The sequence below is a fragment of the Watersipora subatra genome, chromosome 10, assembly GCF_963576615.1.
Source record: "Watersipora subatra chromosome 10, tzWatSuba1.1, whole genome shotgun sequence".
Classification (NCBI taxonomy): domain Eukaryota; kingdom Metazoa; phylum Bryozoa; class Gymnolaemata; order Cheilostomatida; family Watersiporidae; genus Watersipora; species Watersipora subatra.
Genome location: NC_088717.1, coordinates 18,707,100 through 18,717,052, shown reverse-complemented (window position 1 = coordinate 18,717,052; position 9,953 = coordinate 18,707,100). Strand labels below are relative to the sequence as shown.

General features: G+C 33.8%; 1 long non-coding RNA gene across 1 annotated transcript; it reads left to right on the top strand.

Annotated features, from left to right (window-relative positions):
- The first annotated feature begins 544 nt into the window (after positions 1 to 544).
- Positions 545 to 9,049, top strand: LOC137406491 (uncharacterized). The gene is made up of 3 exons (XR_010979884.1): positions 545 to 590; positions 3,316 to 3,429; positions 8,919 to 9,049. It is a non-coding gene; the product is annotated as an uncharacterized lncRNA (long non-coding RNA).
- Positions 9,050 to 9,953: the final 904 nt, after the last annotated feature.

Here is a 9,953-nt window from a genome sequence, read left to right as displayed (position 1 = left end):
AACAAGATCTAATGTTAATTTACTTTTAAATGATGCATGGTTTGTCAGGGTTCAATCCCTCTACATGACTACTACAACAAATTTACTTAAAATGGGCAGTGAGGTTTGAGGTGGACAAATACTTTCTGACACCGCTGTATGTCGCTTTCTTTTCTCGCAGGTGTGGCGAGACAGACTAACACTCAAATCAAACTTTAGAACTCGCCCGATGATACACTTTAAGTTATATGGAGATTTTTACGCGGTACGAAGCAAAAACTTCACAAAATTGCCCGACTTTTTCTAGAATTTATGCTATAGGAGGTATACGTTATAGGAGCATTTACTTTACTCTAAAAGACCATGTGAGTTTGTGAGGTACAAATATCATGTTTAAAGTGTGCAATAGCTCCCATGTAGGATACTTTTGCTCCCTCATCACTAATTGAACTTGAAAGTTTATTGTGTATTATCTAATTTTTATCACTTTTAGCCTTGCTTGTCCTCTAGCGCAAAGCCGACCTATTGCTTCTAGATGTAACTCTGGCACTTAATGGTATAAAAGTGCAAGCTGAGTTATCAGTAAAGATTTTGACAGAACTGTTCATGAAGTGAGTGTGAGAGTGCTTTAATTTCAATGCTGTAGTTTATCCCATTTTCTTTCCACTTAAAGAATAGAGAAAACATAATATTATTATGCTTTATTATTTATCTTGAGGTGTTGACTGATGTTCTAAAAAAAGAATTAAGGAGATTGACCAACCAGAAGCTGAGATATAGCCAGCCAAACACAGGTCTACCAAAAACAAAAGTGTTTTGGTAATCATCAATATATGACGTATGAAATCGACTTGTGTGCCATTGGTCAATTAAGCCAACTAATGCGCTCTCCTATAACAATCACGGCGTTTTAATTGGTTTAATCCCTGGAAGTATAGAACAATCAAATTGGGCCTAACAATCATCGCTCCTAGAATTCCGAACCAGTCCCTCTGACGTGTAGATTAGTTTTAGCATAAAATAATTACACGCATCTATTACTTCGCAACATTTCGCTATCTTGCTAGTTCAGCTCAGTTTTGTTGTTCTCCTACTTAGCTTCCATATCCAGGCTCATCTTTAGCGTTGTTCAGATTTTTTAACTATAGCTATAGCTAATAAATATAATCAATCATCAATCTCGGTTATCATTTGGAATTTTCTACAAATTATATTAGTTACATCATTTATTCTATACGCAGTTATATTATTATTTTGTATAATATGCATTATGAATATTATATAAATCATAAAAAATAATCATAGATAAGATAATAGATCAATAGAAAAATCAAAGCAAAAGTTATCGTTTTCTTTTCTTATAGCAAGAGCAGCACGGTCAAGTTAGTCTTTTTAAGATTATGGCTGTAGTGAACTTCCAGTCTGTTAATAGTGACGATAATCATGAAAATCAACTGAATGCTGCAGTAGATACACAGTAGAAAAATGATGAAGGAACAAAAAGTCCCATTCCTATTTCTTATTCTAAACAAACTGCAATCGCGGATATCGCATATAGACTATACACGTGCCGTTCGTTGAACATATGATCTTCGGAGCATATCCGTGGAGATCGAGTTAAAATTTGAAGCTCAATAGTCAAAATCTGCTCTTCTGCTTTAAAAAATCATGGCGAGGGGTTGTGGGCAAATGCCTTTACCACACAATGTTTGGATGATTTTCCTGAGAAACCAGAGCTAGTATGTAAATTATTTACTATCGCGAGAAGCGTTTCACATCTCGTAGCCAAAACAATCTTTATACATAACGGCGGTAAGGGTGTGCAACTCCGGCTCATGACCATTAAGTCGATTTATACGTCACAGTTTTCGGGATTTTCGAAGGGTTTTCCTCTGATTCTTTATTAGGTAGACCTGTGTTTGGCTGTCTATATCTCAGCTTCTAGGGGGTCAATCTCCTTGATTCCTTTTTTAGAACATCAGTCAACACCTCAAGATAACTAATAAAGCATAATAATATTATGCTTTCTCTATTCTTTAACATGGAATGTTTGATTAGTACGATATTTTAGGCAGTTTGAGGCCGCTTGTTTTTGGGACAATGTTTAATTATGACTGCTGATGTACTGGCGGTTAAGACATTTAAAAAGCTGATAATGGTGTTTTTATAAAACCCCGACAACAAATTCAGAGTAATTTTTTGCTTTGTAGCATATTTGACTCAATAGAACAAGTGTTATCGCTGAAGCATTCTCTTAAGGTGAAAACAAATTAGGCGATATTTAGAGCGATATTGCGTTAGAGCTAATCTGCGTTAAAATTCACTCAGCGTGTTCATGCAGAGAGATAAAGCTAGAATTTCTCTACACAACTTTATTGCTAACGAGATGCATTTCGATTGGTTAGTTCTTACCAGAATGTAATTTTACGGCAGGTAATTATTTCTTACCGATGTTCAACAACGTACATCAGCTCCAATTTTCTATTTTGTTACGAAACATCTTCAGAACGAACACTCAAATGTTCATGAATTTAATAATAGCACTCCCAGTTCTGTCCATCATAACAAAATTAAAAAAAATCCGAGTTGAAAACCAACATCCGGAGTCAATCGTTGCGCCGGTTGACCATTTTGAGAATGGTAAATATTTAATATATTAAATATGAAAAACCACTACAAAATAAAATATGTATAAAAAATTGTAAAAAAAATACAGCTAAAAATACAAGAATCGTTTTTCTTTTGTCTTCTTGTAGTGTAGGCAGTGTACACTCTCTGAAAGGGAGATAGGTTTAATAACAAATGTGGAGGTTGTTTATGTTGTAGCCTAGACGACGACATTTTGACTGGCCTAAATTTATCAACAACTCCGAAAAAACTGATGATACGGATTTTTATTGGCAGTTTGTGAGCGTGGCCATTATATCATTTGCTAGTAAATCGCTCAAGTGTGTTTATGCACGCACCAGCGATATCTTCGCCCTCATGACGCTTGCAATAAAATCGCCTAGTGTGTTTGGACCTTAAAAGCTCCTTGCTATATTTTCACAAAAGGCAAATATACCTAAACCTATACATATACTGATAAGGTAACTTACCTCCTCAAATAGAGTTGGCGTTCATTAAAAAGATGGCGCTCGATTTTCAAAGCAATCTCCTGATGTGGTCCCAAATAGCGGTGCCAATCAAATCAAGGTGCATTCAAATATAGGTTTAACGGTAGCTCACTTTCAACATTTTTTCCAATACCAAATTGAAGGTGGTCAGAGACTCTGTGCATAAAGTCCTCATCAACTTATTTTTTTATACAATGTTAAAATCTTTGTTTTTTTGTAGAAGTTGTTTAATCTGGAGAACGAAGATGAGCTCACCACGCAGAACTATTGTTCTTTAATCATGTTCTCACAGAACTAATCATATTGGCCTACAAGTGTTTTGAAAAACTGAAGGGTAAGTTGATGAGTCCTCTACTTTTTGTAGTCCTAATCTTCTGATAATTAAATTGGGCTTTGATGACTAAAGTGAGCTCTGGAGACTGCAGTCATTTCATTGGGTAGTTGGCTACACTAAAATACTATAGCACTGACAATCCGCAAAAACAGTAAAACTATAGTTATGAAGCAAAATAACCATGTACGGAGTGGCATGTACAATTGATATTTAAATTGTACAAATACAATATCAAAGTACTAAAATATTAACCATTTTTTAAAGATTGAATGTATTTCTTAATGAGTGTAGCCTGGGTTTTCCGAATGGAAAAAGTCTAAAACACAATCAGATTTTGGTCTAGTCCATTAACTGAGTGCGTACAACAGGCTGCGCAGTGCAGCTCAGCACAATGTACGCTTATAACCAAGAGCAATGCGCTAAAAAATCTTTGTACAAAACATTTCTTATTAGTGAGTAGGCAATTAGTTAGCCGGTCATATGTGTACCTAATAGGAAAAAACCAATCGTCATCCTGCATCTAACTAATAGAAAACATGTTAACAGCCAACAGCGACCAAAGTTTTTTGAGAATCATTATTTTTGTTTTTACAGTTTATTATTGCAATAAACAGCTGTGTTAGACCTTTACAGCTACCAAGGTTTTAGAAATGGGCAATAAATAAACCTTTGGAAAATGGACTACTGATTGCTACCTATTGTATCAGCAAAAGATGATGAGAACCTGACCAAGCTCATACTGCAACACACTTTTTAGATTTTTTGTCGGTAACATTAGGCGTAAAACCTTCTGCTGATTAATGTGTATGTTAAAAAACTCTGATAGGCGGAGTGGTTCATAAATAAGGTCAACTTAATCTGAGGGCACCTTTTATTGGTGAAAATTAGGTCTTTAATAAGAGCCATCACATGTAGGACAAATTAATGTACCAATGTCTGTTCTATTCTAATAAAAAGTGTATTACGTTATTCAATAGAAAAATGATATGGTAATGATGCTACCACTACCAGGCACAATAACCTTTTGGCTTTTACTTTGAAACAATTTTTATTTACCCTTCATGGCCACAATGTTTGCGCTTTAATTCTGGAATTGTCTGTTTGTGTAATAATGTTCTATCTACCAATATTTCATACAAATAAAAGTGTCCTCAAGAACCCTGGCCATCATTTTTAGCTGTTTTTATGAAATCTAGAGGCATTTGAAACGTTCTCTTTTCCAACAGCGTCAATAATTTTTTAACCTTGTCTTAGCATTTTACAACATATTGAAGGGTAAAGTAACAATTTGTTCAAAACTTCATGAACTTGTAGTATGGCTCTTACTCTGTTTTTTTTTTACACTAAGCCTGCTTATAAAAATGCTGATGAAATGCAGTTGCATTTAAGTTCTGCATAAATTGTCTAAATTGTTTTTTATCACGGCTTCATTAACAAATTAAAGACTTGGTAAATTTTGATCTTGCAGCCATTTTTCCTAATTGTGCACGCAGTATGATGCTCAATTACAACAAGGCATGAAGTAAATGTAATACGAAGCAGTTTTTGCACTGATTTCTTATGTCTTAATTTTATGTTGAAGCTGTTTCAGTGTCAATTCTTAAACTACCAATAGTACAGCTCGTTTGGCAATGTGTTTCTGTATGGCCAAGTGCTGCATGATGCGGCTTTAGCAAGCTTTTGTACAAATTGTTTCCGATTACTGATTAATTAGTAAATTATCTTATTACATCTATACCTGATTGAAAAAAGCTATTATTTGCATATGTTGAGCAAATAAGAATGCGTTTACAACCTGAGCATAGTTTTGCTTTGCAAAAACTTGTTTTATGAAATCTTCTTACTGATGACCAGTAATTTCAGAAGCAATATAGCCATAAATGGTTACTAACTTCAGATCTATAGACTGAGCAACTTTATTGAGCAATAGTACTAATGAGAGTAATTATGTTCATCAGATTAATTAACATGTAAACTAATAATATTCATAAATCATCAGACTAGAGTTTTGTGCTTACCTCACAGTAATTTCAAAATGGACGAAAAATGGTCCCTCTCACTCGGACAACTCGTTTGTAATATTTTTGGGGGCATGAACTAACTTAAAAACTTATGCTGACAAACTTGCTATAAAAATATTGTTAATAAACAATTGGGGTGTAAAGTTATAACCATTTATACACTCTTTTAGAAATTAATTTCACGAAACACTTATGTCGCGGTAGAGAGATCCATTTGTTAGTAAAGGAGTTGAAGTTATCAGCAGGTAGATCATATGGGTTGCGGTCACAGAAACCATGGTTAAGTCGCAAATCACGAAGTTGAGTTATTCGACTTTGAAGTTGCACCAACTGAACTTATAATATTGGTAACAAATTTTGTAACCTGTAGGTCTGGACCAATGAAAGAGTGATCTTTCTGAATCTGAAGTCAGTTTAGCCAATAAAAGTATTTTACCATCGAAAAAAAACTTAAAACCGTTGCTATGCTAAACAAGAAGTACTGAAAAATGGTGTCCGCTAAAAATAATTGTTTCTTTTTTGCCGAATTTAAAGGTAACTTTGACATTTTGGACGTTTGTAATGAGTACTTTGGTATTCTAACTGATGTCAAAAGCAGTGAAAGTTAAGGGAGTTGTGGTGATATTTTCCTAACGATTCTTACAAGATTACTACAATATTTAATAATAAGAATAATTATTCAATTTTTATGAAATTATAATCAGATTTAGTTATGAGAATAATTATTCGAGTTTGCAAGGTCGAAGTATATAGTGACCGATGGTGTGCAATATGTTACTGTTGTTAATTTTCTAAAGATTTGGTTGATGATTTGGGTGTGCCCAATATCGCGATACAATCAAGCTGTTTTTAATATCTGCAAAAATAAGTAATACACTTTCTTATAAATATACAGCTATTTCTTTGACAACCAGCTAAAATCTGTTTAGATTTTTAAATTCAGCATAGTTTTTTGGATCCAAGTACAGAAATCTAGATAAATATCACAATATCTTGATATTGGTTGCTATGTCGTTTTGAAATGTAAACAAAACTTTACATTGGTTTTCGTTTCTAAAACTTTAATACCAGTTTTCTTGGATCTATGTTTTTGCACTAATGGTAAACGTGCTTCAGTTTTTTGACCATATAATCTGCTGTAATTAGGCTAGAATCAAAATTTTGTTTGCTAAATCTTGTAATCCCGACTTACCATGAATTCTGTGATCATGACACATATTAATAGTTAATGCACTGTTTGGAACTTATAGTGCTATTGTAGAACTACAATAAAAAATATGTCATCACTAACAGAAATTAACTACCAGTTTTGATTTTGTATAGGTGTCTTGTTTTCTATTACAGATTTTAATGTGTTTGCAGGACAAAATGAAGCAACTGCAAGAAGTTTATTATATAATTTATTTCAAATTATGTTCTTATGATAGAACTTTCCGTAACAAACTTTTATTTGGCTAATACTTGTATCCATTTTTGACTAAAATAAGTCGAACCAATTTGTTTCACTCCTACTACCTGCCCTAAATTAGTGCAAATGGTCATCAGAAATGTGCTTTCTTTGCGCTGCTAAAATGGCCCATTAAATGTACTTTATTTTGATGAAAACTCAAATATTGGTTAATTATTGGCCTTTCAAAAATACCGTAAAATACTCATCTAATTTGCACGTACGACTTAGCTGCCCAAGTTGTCAATGCATGGTACTGGAGCTTGTTATCATTTTGCTTGTTGAAGGTTGACTTGCAACAAAATTTCATTACGGTTATTTGGTATCAAAAGATTCACCTTGGCTTACTCTGCTGTGTTGTGGGTGCAAAATATGGAGAACTGTGATTACAAGCTCTTAAAAGCTAAAAAAGAAACAGTTAATCTCCGCGATCCCGAAACCGCCGTAGATTGGAATCAATTCATTTCTCTGACATAGTAAAATGATTTGGTTATTGTTTTGACACGTGATCTTCTCACATGAATTGTAAGTTCCGTAAAAGGCTCAATATAAAACTTCTTGTAGCACTAGTTTATGACATAAACTTTGGATTTCGCCAAAGAGCTCTTACCAAATATAGATGCTCGCTAGTTTACAATTTTGTTTTGGGTTGATCTAATCGTCTAGTCGCAATCTGATCATGTGACCCATGCTTCTTGCCAAACAGCGCGCATAATTTTCGCAGCATTTTTTGACTATCACAGGTGACCAACAGGTTTGTCATGCTTATCAGATGATGATATGCATTCCTTCGAGCTAAGGTTAAAAATTAAACCATTTTTTACGGTAGGTTTTGAGATATCAGTGCTCAAAGTGACATCAATACAGTGATGAGGAAACAGATGCTTGAGGACAATAGACATCGTTTCATTGAATGCGTGAAGCGTAATTGTGAAAATATTTGAATGAATGAGGTTGCATGAAAGTGTAAACAGAAGCCATCTTGTCGAGCTACGTTCCATTTGACCCATTTTTGGAACGGGATTCTAATCTTCGGCAATTTCGTGATGGCGGCGATTAACTTTTCGCTTTTGAGCTTTTAAGAGCATGTTATCACATTTCTACATATATTGCACATGCAACACAACAGAGTAACACATATGAATCTTTTGATACCAAATAACTGTAGCGTGAATTTTGTTGCATGTCAACCTTTAAGCATTAGTAATCTTTTAGAAAAATGACAAGATTTTCTTTTGGAAACATACCTTTCAAGCAACAACGGTATGCGAGTGCCACTGTACGTAATTTTGATTAATATTCTTAAACTTCGTAATCATTCTTAGTATTGACTAAGTATTATTGCTTTTTAGTTTGTGTATTTTCTTATGTAATTATTATCTGTGAATGTTTAGCTGAAGCTTGTGCAGAGCTGTCATCAACAACAATTTAGTTGAATGTCATTTACTAGTTTTTCCGTTTTACAAATTGGACTATTGGTGTATACAGCTCCTATTCACCCTTGCATGTTTATAGTTGTCATGTTCTTGCATTCTGGTTGCCTGTCCACTGACGATAGCACTTGTACAGACTATATGTAAGCATAGTGTCTGGGATAGGAACTGAAACTCACAGTTAAAACCTATGGTGACCAGCTCTAAACTTTACTTTGCAATAATATCTAAAAGCCAAGTCCAGATCAGGGTCAGACTACTGACTATGAATTTTACGAATGAGTAATTGCTTTTGAAATACCACTTCAATATTTGAAGTCCTTTTTTTAATAGGATATAAATAAGTTTTTACATTGCTTAACTCGCGTTCTGCTATTGCCTACAAATCACAATGGTGACAAATATCAAAGCTGGGATTGAGAGTCATAAGCTAAAATATCAGATGCACTTCTGCTTTCTCAGTTTTTTCCTTTTTTTGCAGCAAGCAATGAGCTTTCAATTGATTAGCTATGAAAAGAGTTTAATTTAAATCGGAAAATCATTCATTCAAAAAATGTGATATTTCTATTTTGTTATTACTAATTGCAGGGTGTTGCTATAACATGTTCTGCACCGACTTTGGTGCTAGACAAGTTATCTAAAGAATTGGCGATTCAAAGTTACAAAAGCTTACATATTTGGGGAGGTTTCTGGTCAGAGGAGAGCGGACAAAGGAACTTAGTGAAGGTAAATTAGGGTGTCAAAACACCAAAATAGTGAGTGACATAGAATGAACCTTGGTGAAAAACAATATTTTTTTAGATGTATTTTACAAATATTGAGATGAAAAATTTTGTGTTAGTCCAAAAATTTCAATAATATGTATTTGGACGATGTATCTAATAGTATGCAACAAGCTATAGCTTTTTTTAACTCTGAATGACACTCGTATTGCTTAACTTGCATTTTTGTACCATTTACAATCTCTGTTTGTGAGAAATGTACCTTTTGTTCCAAATCCTGTTCGGCCTGTCATAGCTGTTTTCTGCAGTAACCATTCAATTTTCGGGATAATCGGGGACCAGGGTCTTTTGTGGACAGTGAAAACCCACAAAATAAAAAGTAATGTTTTTAAGTTTATACATAAATAAGCCAAACTTTAAGGCCAAAACACTTGCATTGTTTCATAAGCATAATGTATTTGTTTCCTATGTGAAAAGTAAACTTAAGTTCCTTTCATTGACTTTTAGGTCATATTCTAACTTAAGTCCAAGTATTTTAACTCAAATTATGAATTTTTTGTAGTATGGGCATAGGTCAGATTTTTATCTGGTTGGAATAGCTGTACAGCAAATTTTGCTATAATGTACATGTAGGCCTATACCTATTATAACGCAAATTCCTCTCAATGTAAAGAATTTATGTAAAGCTTTTGTTTGACCAACATAAGTAATGCCATATAGGGTAAAGTGTCAAGTTGGTGAAAGTTCCCAAAATTATTAACAAAATTTTCATAGTTGTCCTTAAAAATATCGCTTACATTCTTGGTAAACTTGAGCAATGATAAGATGCATAGGGTTCGCTATTATAGATACCAATACATTGTTAAACTAGTTTGTCATTAGAGATTGTCATTTTTGTCAA